Source organism: Eptesicus fuscus, chromosome 22, assembly GCF_027574615.1.
Source record: "Eptesicus fuscus isolate TK198812 chromosome 22, DD_ASM_mEF_20220401, whole genome shotgun sequence".
Taxonomy (NCBI): Eukaryota; Metazoa; Chordata; class Mammalia; order Chiroptera; family Vespertilionidae; genus Eptesicus; species Eptesicus fuscus.
Window position 1 is genome coordinate 14,365,503 of NC_072494.1, and position 12,435 is coordinate 14,377,937.

The 12,435-nt window shown below is 38.8% G+C and overlaps 1 protein-coding gene across 5 annotated transcripts in view; it reads left to right on the top strand.

Annotated features, from left to right (window-relative positions):
• OTUD7B (OTU deubiquitinase 7B) overlaps positions 1–12,435 on the top strand; it is a 52,707-nt gene that overhangs the window by 16,179 nt on the left and 24,093 nt on the right. For 4 of the 5 annotated variants that reach the window (XM_028131587.2, XM_054711478.1, XM_054711477.1 and 1 more), the window contains exon 2: positions 858–1,060. The exons of the other annotated variant lie outside the window; for it this stretch is intronic. The gene's annotated coding sequence lies outside the window, so the exon portion shown is untranslated. The remainder of the gene's footprint in view (positions 1–857; positions 1,061–12,435) is intronic. 5 annotated transcript variants of the gene reach the window in all.

Sequence of the window (12,435 nt, forward strand, 5' to 3'; positions counted from 1 at the left end):
AGTGAAGAGCTGAGTCCTAGTAGGAATTGAGGTCCAGTTGAGTTCTAGGGATTAATTAGGTAGGATCAAGATTGCAAGTATTAAAACAATTTAGTATTGGGGATCCAGTTAGTTTAGTTTTGGGGGTTCAGGTGTATCCGGGCATGCTCATGAGGTTAATGAGATAATTATGTGGCTGTGTCTAACCTAGTGCTTTTATTGGTGTACAATAAGTGTTCGTTAAATCTTAAAAAAGGTACTTGAATGCTAAGTGTGATGTCAGTTTGTCTTACTTGGGCAGCTTCCTTATTGTTAAGTACTTTTTCCAAAGGATATTTATTGAGCCTTAAATTATGGGTAAAGACTTGGGAAAGGGGTTGGGGTAACAAAGATTTATATTATCAGATTCTTGCTGAGACTGTGGTCTTAACATTTACAACTTGAATCAATTAGGCCTGCATTTAAGGACACGTTTAAGAGGAAATTTATGATTTTGGCATTGCTAGAATCAATCCTCTGCTTTTTTGATAGAAATAACTTGACCCTTTGGTAGGATTGAAAATACTTCCTTTCCAATTCCAGTTAAACTGGGTTTAATTTTTGATATTTAAGATAGTTGCCTATGATGTTTCCGCTTATCCTCTCTCCATCTTTTTCATTGACCGGTGTACCAGGTAATGTATTTTAAAGTACTTTGTGAACTGCAAGCTAGCAGTTGCTATCACCACCACTATCAATAATAATATTAAAAATATTAATTGGGTAGGACTCATAAGGGTTGGTTTCCTGGATTAATTTCAAGAAGAAGTCAGAGGAAAATGGGATATTTGCCAGATGCCTTGTATACTAATTGATACTTTTTGTACTTTTTGTGGAAGGGAGAAGGAAAAGCAGAGACCTGTCACCCTGAAAACTTGGCCTGGTGCTATGTCATCGTGAAGGGTTGCCTGTACTGCTTTGACCAACTGTATGGTGGCAAGAAAGTGTAACAGGATTTGTCACGTGTTTGACCTGAGAGGCTTATAGTGCATTCTACTGGAAGCATCTTTCTACAGAGGAAACAACTTATCTCCGATTGTTGGTAAGATCAACCACAATCTGGATCTTAAATAATAAAAATGTATCAGTCCAGGACAGTATCTGCCTGGTCTCACTAAGTAGTAGGATTAGGGAAACAGTATCTTTGACCCAAATATTTGGTTAGTTGTTATCATCAAAAGCCTTTACAGCCAACTTCTGATGGTTGGCATTCTTAGAGAAGAACATGTGGTTTTAATAATTCAAAAGAGCAAGTTGTTTAGTAAATTTTGAAAGGATCTCTTTTTTAGAATTTCCTCATTTTTCCCCGTTTCTGGTGTCTGGCACTCAGCAAATCTTTGTTGAATAAAGGAAATTAGTTGATACCTATCTTGGGGTTGTCTCTGGAACCAGCCCATTAGATGAACTTATAGAAAGCAGGGATAATGACTTATTGGTTGCTGTGTCCCCTTTACTTAGCAGACTGCCTGGCACAGAGTAGGTCCTTAATAAATGCTTACTGAATGACTGAGTCGGGAGGTTATGGTTTTCATTAGGGGAAAATTGCAGTGACCTGCGTGCTGCTGTGTTGTTGGTGGCCCTTCCTAAAAGGAATAAATGTAACTTTCCTACAAATAAATATGAGTAAATGTGAATGTGAGGAAAGTGATTGCTTTGATGCTTCCAGGCATTTTACCCTTTTGGCCAGAGAGACGTAATTTGTTAAAAGTTGGTGTTTTCTTTCTTTCTTTCTTTTTTTAATGTTTTATTTTGTTCAAAATTTTGTTATTATTGTGATTTCTTAACCAGTTAACTGCCATGATATTTTGAATTTAATTAAAAAAGGTCCACCGTTTGCATCTATAGATGCGTATCATATACAAATGGTTAATAGCATATGGCTCAATGGTTAAGCATTGACCCATGAACCAAGAGTTTACCAGTTGATTCCCAGTAGGGGCACAAGCCTGGATTGCTGGCTCGATCTCCAGTAGGGGTGTGCAGGAAGCAGCTGATTGCTGTTTCTCTCTCATCAATGATTCTATTTCTCTATCCCTCTTCCTTCCTCTCTCTCAAAAAAAAAAAAATCAATAAAAACATTTAAAAAATAAAATAACTGAGGACATATCTGCTAAAGTGCTTTAAAAACAAAAAGTTACAGCAGATGAGAAACTATTCTCTCAGTTGACAAGCTGTACAAATACATTTATTTGTTCATATAGACCTTCATTACATATCTATGGGGTGAATGATGACATTTAAAACCAATAAATAATTCACATGCCTATTTATTTATTTATAATTTTTTAAAAATACGTTTTTATTGATTTCAGAGAGGAAGGGAGAGGGAGAGAGCAATAGAAACATCAGTGATAAGAGAATCATTGATCGGCTGCCTCCTGCACCCCCCCACTGGGGATCGAGCCCGTAACCTGGGCATGCATCCTTGACCGGAATCGAACCTAGGACCCTTCAGTCCATAGGCCAATGCTCTATCCACTGACTCAAACCGGCTAGGGCTCACATGCCTATTTTAGATATAGATTAAATCTCAGTTATCCACACATATGGGCTAACATGAATAATTTAGATCCACAAATATTTGTTAGGCATCAGCCAAGCAGTTTGTTAGGCACACTTAAAAGTTTTAAAAGTGTTAAAGAAAGGTGCCAACCTAAACGATCTGAATTCTATTTAGAATGTATCTTGTTCTGCAGCCTGGTAAGCTCTTACATATCCTAAAGACTCGGTTTGAGAAACTTCCCTAACCCATCCAGCTAAACTGGTTGCTCCCTATACCTATTCCTACCCCATTGGGTACTAATAACATGTTTAGATTTCTCTCTTCAGACTGGAGTGCCTTGAAGGTAGGATTGTGGCTTTTCTTCTTCACTTGTATCCCCAGGCCCTAGAGCAGCACCTGGTACATGGTGGACTCAGTTTGGTAGATTTTGAATGAATGACTGATAGTCAAATTGGAGAGATAAGATGTGAATATCAGGAAGGCCAACTAATATTACAAGGCACTTTATGGTAACAGCAAGTGCCAGTGAATGTTTTACATACTGACCTATCGATGTTCCAGTGAGGTTTATATATGGCCAGGAAAGATGGAATTATGGAACTTGCAGATGGATAAAAATAATAGTAATAACAAGTACCTTTTTTTGAACTGAATTATATATATATTTATAAAAAGCAAATTCTTTGTTTTGTTTTTTAATCCTCACCTGAGGATATGTTCATTGATCTTCTAGAGGGAGGGAAAGTGAGAGAGAAAGAGAAAGATAGAAACATCCATGTGAGAGAGAAACATTGATTGGTTGCTTCCCATACTTGCCCCAACCAGGGACTGAACCCACAACCTGGTATGTATCCTGACCAGGAATGGAACCTGCGACTTTTTGGTGTATGGGACGATGCTCCAACCAACTGAGCCACATTGGCCAGGGCAAGGCAAGTTTTTATAAATTGTTTGAAGCGTTAACAAGTTAGTAGTTATATGCCCAAGGAAGTTAATTTACTAGAAGAAATTTCCAAGTGAATTTATTTCCTATGTGTAACTAATTGCAGATAGTACAGTAATTGGCAATTTTTTATTTTTATTTTTTCTAGTCAATGAAAGAGAAACTTTATTGAGGCCCTAAGACTACTGGATTCAGGCAGGAGGCTGCCCTGCGGGCTGAGGAGGTGGTAGAAGGGCCTTATTTAACCTTCTTCTTGGAGCACAGGTTGCTGGTGTGGCTGTTCTTCTTGCGGCATTTGGCAGGGGTACAGTCAGGGTAACAATATAGTCATTTTGTGCTTCTGTGTCTTTGTGGCAGACCATCTTGTCGCAGTCTTACTTCTGGGCGAGCTGACAGAGGGAGAGCTCGATGGTACCACCCCGCAGATGAAACAGCAAGTGCAGGGTGGACTCTTTCTGAATATTGCAGTCAGAGAGAGTGTAGTCATTCTCCAGCTCTTCGCCAGCAAAAATCAGATGCTGCTGGTCAGGCAGGATACCCGCCTTATCTTAGATTTTAGCTTTGACCTTCTCTTGAGGGTGACAGGTTTGCCAGTCAGGGTCTTCACAAAAATCTCATCTCTGCCTCCTCTGCCTCATTGAAGAGAAAGAGTTAATTGGAATTTTTTTCTGTCACTTCTCCCCTTGAATGGAAGTTCTATAACTGACAGTGAAATGCCCTATAATTAGGAATAAAAAAGGGAAAGAAGTCCTAGCTGGTTTGGCTCAGTGGATAGAGCGTCAGCCTGCAGACAAGGGTCCCAGGTTCAGTTCCGGTTGAGGGCACATGCCCGTGTTGTGGGCTCAATCCCCAGTATGGGGCATGCAGGAGGCAGTTGATCGATGATTCTGTCTCATCATTGATATTTCTCTCTCTCTCTCCCTTCCTCTGTGAAGTCAATAAAAAAAATATATTTTTTTTAAAAGGGAGAGAGGGTTGTTATTGAATGTTTGAGGGTTGATGCTAGAGAAACAGTGTGTTTTGCTACTGGACTAGCCTCTGTTGATTTGTAGTATTTTTTCTCTCATGTCAAAAGTTCAGTAATCAGAATCTTTAAGGACTCAAGTAGAATTTTTGTTTTTACAGGCTATTATTTTAAAAGTTGAATTTATTGAGAACCAAACCTTGGAGTATCCTTGGCCCTACCTAAAAGGAAAACAAAAAATTCATTGTGTGTGGCAAATAGACATACTGGTCTGGATCTAAAAAAATAAACATTAACATGATTGCTGTTTCTATTCAAGTTACTGTTGTTGTGCCAATATTATAATAACAGACTTTCTCTATGACTCCCTCTGCCTTTATTTTTCCAAAGGTCAACTTCCATTGTACAAGCCTTCCAAATTATTAAATTTCCCAAATAACTGTAATCCAAGGAGCCTTTTATCAGTAGCACTGAAAAGACAAATGCCAGTGCATAAGGAGTTCTCTGTGAACTTCTTCGTGATCTTTATATTAGCATTTGGCTATTAATGAGACTTGTCTCCAAGAGATTTGCTTTGCTATTTGTAGGCCTGATTAAAAAAACTAGAAACTCTTGGGGAAAAAAATTAAATCTTGTTCTGACACAGACACATACCCATGATAGTGATGGTATGTATCCACAATAGCATATGGTAAACTAAAAAATTGTTTGGGGAGTGGTAAATTATATGATTGCATTGAGTATTTTTCTTTTAAGTTTGATTTAGGGGAGAAAGTAGACATTCCCTGAGTATATGCTGTAGTGGAGGTAGGAAGCATCTCAGTATTATGTATGGTGAGTAGGAGGAGATGTAAACATTTCTTTCCAACAGTCCAAAAGATAGATAACATGTATGAGAGTAAGGGACTTCACAAAGATAAAATCTTTGAATCTGGAATGAGTAGAGAAGTAAGGGGTAAAGGTGGGGAAGTAGGACTGGTAGATTAAGATATTAGAATTTCAGTAAACATATAGTGAAATTGCTGTTCCTGGAGATTTGGGAATGAATGTAGTTGTGTCTGTACATCTAGGAGAGGACAGACCTTTTTCTCTTGCTGTTATTTTTGAGGGACTTTCTGGTAGAAGGTACAAATAAGGGACTCCCTTTACGACATTTTTCTTGAAGGCTCAGAGAGTTGAAAGACACTGGAATGGGGATGATAGAGACTGGGTGCAGTGTGTATGTGTTAAGACTGTGCCTTGGAAATGATTGGAAAACTGGAAGATTTGTTTGGGAGGAGTAGAGGGAGTGTTTGAAGGAAAGATACAGGGTCTGTGTTGGGCACCAGTGGAGTGAAGCAGAGTGTGTGGGAGAGAATTAGATAGAAAGAAGGCAACTGATATTTTTTGAGGACTTACTGTGTGCTAGGCACTGCCCCAAAGGCTTTACATATCTTAAGTCACTTAATCCTAACAAGAAGCCTGAAATGCAGATATTTTCCCCATTTTATTTATTTTTTTCTTTTTAAAAAATATATTTTTGTTGATTTCAGAGAGGAAGGGAGAGGGAGAGAGAGATAGAAACATCAATGATGAGAGAGAATCATTGATCGGCTGCCTCCTGCACTCCCCCTACTGGGGACCGAGCCCACAACCAGAGCATGTGCCCTTGACCAGAATCAAACCCAGGACCCTTCAGTCCAAAGACGGACACTCTATCCACTGAGCCAAACTGGCTAGGGCTATTTTCTCTATTTTATACACAAAGACACAAAGGCACAAAATGAATCTATTACTTACCCATGATTGCACAGCCCTTAGTAGTAGATTGGAGATTTGAACCTAGATCTGTCTAAACCCAGAGCCTATTCTGTCAATGTGAGTTGAAAGGAGTTGAAGCAGTGAGAGTGGACTTCGACATGAATGGACTTCCAATGCTTTCTCAGTCCAACTCCCTGGACTAAGTGTAGTACAGTGCAAGAGTCTGGTCTCAGGAGTCAGATAGGTTGGGTTCATGAAAGTCCTGGTCCTCATTGATCCCATTTCTAGGAATATATCCCAAGAAACGAGAAACACCAATCAGAAAGGATATATGCACCCCTATGTTCATAGCAGCACAATTCACCATAGCTAAGATTTGGAAACAGCTTAAGTGCCCATCACCAGATGAGTGGATTAAAAAACTGTTGTACATCTACACAATGGAATACTACGCTGCGGTAAAAAAAAAAAGGAGTTATTGCTCTGGCCAGTTTGGCTCAGTGGATAGAGCGTTGGCCTGCAGTCTGAAGGGTCCCGGGTTCGATTCTGGTCAGGGGCGTGTACCTTGGATGTGGGCACATCCCCAGTAGGGGGTGTGCAGGAGGCGGCTGATCGATGTTTCTCTCTCATTAATGTTTCTGGCTCTCTGTCCCTCTCCCTTCCTCTCTGTAGAAAATCAATAAAATATTTTTTTTTAAAAAGGAGTTCTTACCATTTGCAACAGCATGGATGGAACTGAAGAGCATATGCTAAGTGAAATAAGCCAGTCAGAGAAAGATAAATATCACATGATCTCACTCATTGATGGAATATAATGAACAACATAAACTGATGAACAAAAAAGATCCAGAGACAGAGAAACATCGATCAGACCATAAAACCTCAGAGGGAAGGTAGGGGAAGGTGGGGGTAAGGGAGAGAGATTAACCAAAGGACTTGTATGCATGCATATAAGCCTAATCAATGGACACAGACAACAGGGGGGTGAGGGCATGAGTAGGGGGGTTGGGGAAGTATTGGGGGGATAAGGACACATATGCAATACCTTAATCAATAAAGAAATTAAAAAAAGAAAAAGTCCTGGTCCTACCACTTTTTACCTCTGTAACCTTGGGTAGATTACCTAACATTTGTGAGTTTTAGTGTCTTCATCTATAATGTAGGGTTAATAGTACAAACAAACTTATTAGATATTTGGAAGTTTAAGTGAAGTAATGTTTAAAACTTTAACACATATTACTTCTTTTCACTTTGCTTTCTTTTAGGCCCATGTTATTATCCCTCAGTTGTACAATTAATCATAACATAGGTCTCTTTAAATGTGGAATTTGGTCATATTTTCTTTTTTCTAAGAAGGTTGTATTTTGTTTCTTTCACTTGGAAGGACCCATATTAGCTAAAAACAATCTGCCAGGATAGTCTTTCATCTCTCCCTCCTACCTAATCAAGAATTGTGTGAAATTTCTAAAGGTTTTTGCCCCTCCTCTTTCTCCCTGTCTGGATTCCTCTGGATCATGGAGGAGTCTCTGACCTTTGAAAATTCTTCACAGTCTTGAATGTTGTGGTTTCCCAATGAGTTTTGGGAGGAATTGGAGAGACTCAGACACAGCTGTAATGCATCAGTGGAACCAGGAGAGTGAGTATACTGGGAGAATGAGGACACTTTGGGGGTGGGTATTATAGACAAGAGAATGTAGGGTCAGTAGTTTCTTAGGCATTTTAACATAGCTTTATTATCTACAGTCGGTATTTAATTCTGGGTCATTTTTCTCTGTTACTACATAGTTGGGTACTTAGAACATGCATACTGATTTCAATATTAGTCTGAGCTAAACAATGTTTAGGAAGAGAAATCTATTGTAAATGAGATCATATAATAATCTTAAGCAAATGTCTTTGAGATGAGCCATTGTTTTAGATTCGCTTGTTTCAACATTGATTATTTAATTATCAGCAAATACTGTGTGTGTGTGTGTGTGTGTGTGTGTGTGTGTGTGTGTGTGTGTGTAGTGAGGTATTAGTACAAATTCAGTTCTATTCATCTGAACAAAAATTGAGTACATACGAGGTACTTGGATGCCAGGGATACAGGATGAACAAGACAAGATTCCTGCCCTTAAATTGCTCATGGTCTAGTGGGGAGATAAACTAGTAAATATACACCAACACTGTGCAGAGGTACAGTATAAGGTGCAGCACAAAGGAGGAAGTGGGCAATTTAACTTGGGAGGCCAGAGAAGATTTTGCAAATGAAGTAATATTCAAGTTAGTCTTGAAGAAGAGATAAGAATTCACATGCTAGACCAGGAGTCATTCCAGGCAGAGGGAACAGCGTGTGCAAAGGAACTGAAATTTGAAGCACATAGTGCACTTGGGGAACTGCCAGTACAAGAAGGGGAATGATGAGAAGTAAATAAGGCTGGAGAGTAAGATACAGCTGATCATGAAGGGCCTTATTTATCATGTATAGGAATTTGGATCTGACACTTTAGTCACCGGGGATCCATTGAAGAATTTGGAGCAGTAAGATATAATACTATCATATTTGCATTTTAGATTGATCAGCGTCCATAAGCAACCACTGTGAAGAATGGCTGGATAGAGGAAGAGGGCGAAATAGCCAATGGGAACTATTTTCTGGGGTCCAGGTTATGAAAACCTGAGAGAGAATAAAAGAGATGTAACAAGTGGGAGGTAGTGGATGGATTTGAGAAATTTTAAAGGTAAAATTAGTAAAACTTAGTAAAAGACTTATTTGTGAGTGAGGATAAGGAAAGAGAGAATTCAGGGTGACTCCCAGATTTGGGATTTGGGTGACTGGGGGGTGGGGAGTGATGGTACCATTTGCTAGAACAGGCAATACTAGAAGAAAAATAGTTTGGAAGGGTGGGGGACAGAGAGAGAGAATGAGCTCAGGTTTTAATGTGCTGAGTGTCAAGTGCATGTGGGATTCCCAGGTGAGTTGTAAAGAGTTTGGGGCTGCAAATACATTTGGAGTCATCAGCATTTGGGTGCTCAGGGGCATGTATGAAGTTTATCATGGAAGTGATACAAAATAAGAAGATGGAAGGCCTGAGGTTAGAATTGTGGGTGCACTACCTTTACTAGTAGTGATGGCACAGGAAGAGGAACCCACAAAGGTGACCAAGATGCAGAGCCAGAGAGGCAGGAAGAGTGGTCAGTAAGTATCAAATGCTACAAAGAGATCACTTTAGATAAGCAGCAAGGAAGAGTGTGTTGATCTTATCTATGTCAGTGCCATTTTCTTTCTTTTTAAAAAATTCTTTGAAATTTATTTTTCCGTTATAGTTGATATTATATTAGTTTTAGGTGCACAACACAGTGACTAGACATTTATATACCTTACGGATTGATCTCTCCAATAAGTCTAGTATCCGTCTGGCACCATACATAGTTATTACAATATTATTGACTATATTCCCTATGCTGTATTTTACGTCCCTGTGACTATTTTTATAACAGGCAATTTGTACTTAATCCCTTTCACTCTTTTTACCCATCCCTTCTTTCCCATCTGGCGACCATCAATTTGTTCTATCTGTGACTTTGTTTCTGCTTTGTCTGTGTATTTTTTTTTAGATTCCACATATAAGTGCATTCATATGGTATTTTTCTTTCTCTGTCTGCCTTATTTTACTTAGCATGATATCCTATAGGCCCATCCATGTTGTGTCAAATGGCAAGATTTCATTCTTTTTTATGGTCAAGTAATATTCCATTGTATATATGTACCACATCTTCTTTATCCATTCATCTATTGGTGGATAGTTAGGTTGTTTCCATATCTCAGCTATTGTAAATAATGCTGCAATAAACAAACGGGTACATATATCTTTATGAATTAGTGTTTTGGATTTCTTCAGATAAATATCCAGGAGCGGAATTGCTAGATCATGTGGTAGTTCGATATTAAATTTTTGAGGAACTTCCATTCTCTTTCACTAGAAGGCCATTTTGGCAGGTTGAGGGCTGAATATAAGGTGAGAAAGTAGCTCAGTGAATGTCTATTTTAGGAAGTTCTGTAGGGAGGAGGAGACTAGCAGCCAGCAGGTAGGGGTAGGGGAGGAAACCTGAAGGGACTCATATTTCCTCATTCAGGGGAGGAAACCTGAAGGAACTCTTGCTTTGTTTTGTAATTTTTTCTGTGAAATTGGAGGCAAGGTCATCTGCCAGGAGTAAGAGCGGTGATAAGTAGGAGGCCAAAAAGAATGGTGAAAGTATGGGATAGTACTGCGAAGTTTGGTTGAGGTACCAAAGTCAATAAAAAGACAAGCAGTGTTTCATTGAAGGAAATGAGACTGAATACCATTTATTTGTAGTTGTATTGCTCTGCAAGGTTATGTGATCTTGTCTTGCTCAATAGCCCCATTTAGGAGCAAAGAAGTTGAATGTGGGATTTGTCCACATTGGGCAGATGAAATAGAAGGATAAGGATCTAGGTTTTTACAGGAAAATAAGTTATCAGCCACTGGGTTCATGTTCAGGTAGGCAAGAAGGGACAAAATAGAATCTATTCATTTTTTTCAGTCTTCACTGCCATCATTTCTAGTCCAGCTCACCATCATCTCTTTTGTAATAATATTCTAAATCAGTTCTCCCTAAATCCACTTTTGTTTCCTCCAAACTATTTTTCTCATTGCAAGTAGGGTTATTTTTTTGATAATTCAAGTTCAGTTATGTCCTGCCTCTTCTTACAGCCCTTTAATGGCTTCTCATTACTTTTAGGATAAAATCTGAGTCTTTAACAGGGTCCACGAGGCCCTCTTTTCATTCTCATTTTGCATTCATCTCTCTGTTCCTTCCTGCCACAGAATGTTGATATATTTTTCCTCTGCTCGGAACACTCTTTCCCAATTTGCCTCTCAGTTTCTACTTATTCTTCGATTCTTTGATGTATTATCACTTCCTTGGGAAAGCTTTTCCTGACTCCATATGGGAGATAACACCCTTGCCCTCAACATTTCTTTAATAAATTGTAATTGTGACAATTTTTGGTTTTCTTTTTCCATACTGGAAGCTTTGTGAGGGTAGAAATTGTTTATAGTTCACTTTTGTGTTCCTAATCCTGATCATAATGCCTAACACTTATTAGGCACTCCATGAATTTTTGTTCAACTAACCAATAGGGTGATTAAATATTTGGATGTCTTAGTCTGAGATGCGGATGTCTTGAGGTGAGAGAGGAGGTTTAATAGTAGAGAGGAAAAGCTGGAAGGAGATGAGGGTGTAGCCAGGGTAAGGTATTGGGAGTTGAAGATTTAGAGGTAGAATGGTTTCAGGAGATAGTAGAATCCAGGATTGTGCTGTTGGAATAGAGACGGAGGTCTTCAAATCTGATGAGATTATGAAACTCTAAGGCAGAAATGTAGATGGATTGTTTAGGTGGGTGCTGAAATTGCTGAGGAAAATATAAGCTAGTATCTAAGTCTTGAATAAATATGAGAGATAGGTTAGTGAATGAATTAACTGGGTAAGAATCATTGCGGTTCTGGGAATAAATAAAGTCCTAGTCCCTTGGGAGGCAGTGTGGTAGAGAGAGCATGTGTTCAAAATATCTGGGTTCAGATTTTGAGCAACCCATCTGACTTGTACAGCCTTATTTCTCTTATTTGTAAACTGGGAATAATAAGCCTGCTGCAGGAGATTTGTGATTAATGATTAAGATAGTGTTTTTGAAAGTGCTTAGTATTAACTTGTATTTTTTTAAAGATATATTTTTTATTGATTTCAGAGAGGAAGGGAGAGGGAAAGAGATAGAAACATCAATGATAGAGAATCATTGATCAGCTGCCTCCTGCACACTCCCTACTGGGAATCGAGCCCGCAACCCAACCCGGGCATGTGCCCTTGACCGGAATTGAACCCTTCGGTCCTCAGGTCGACACTCCATCCACTGAGCCAAACTGGCTAAGGCTTAACTTGTTCTTTTGTTCTTGATTGTTGGCATTAGTTCAACAGGGCACTGAAGTAAAAGTTGGGATGAGAGGCAAAGATAGCAGCATAAATGAATTTGGAATAAGGTACCCGATTTCATTTATTCCACATGTTGAGTTCATACTATAGGGTCAGCACAAATATTCACAAATGAATACAGGTAAAAAGCAAGTACTATTATACAAGAGAAGATTTTGTAAAATAAAGGTCACTTGCAGTGTTGATTCACAATAAATTTTCATGTAAAAAAATGCTTAATCTAATAATTTTCTATGAAAATTTCATCATTCCTGGGAGATTTTTCTTTTGATT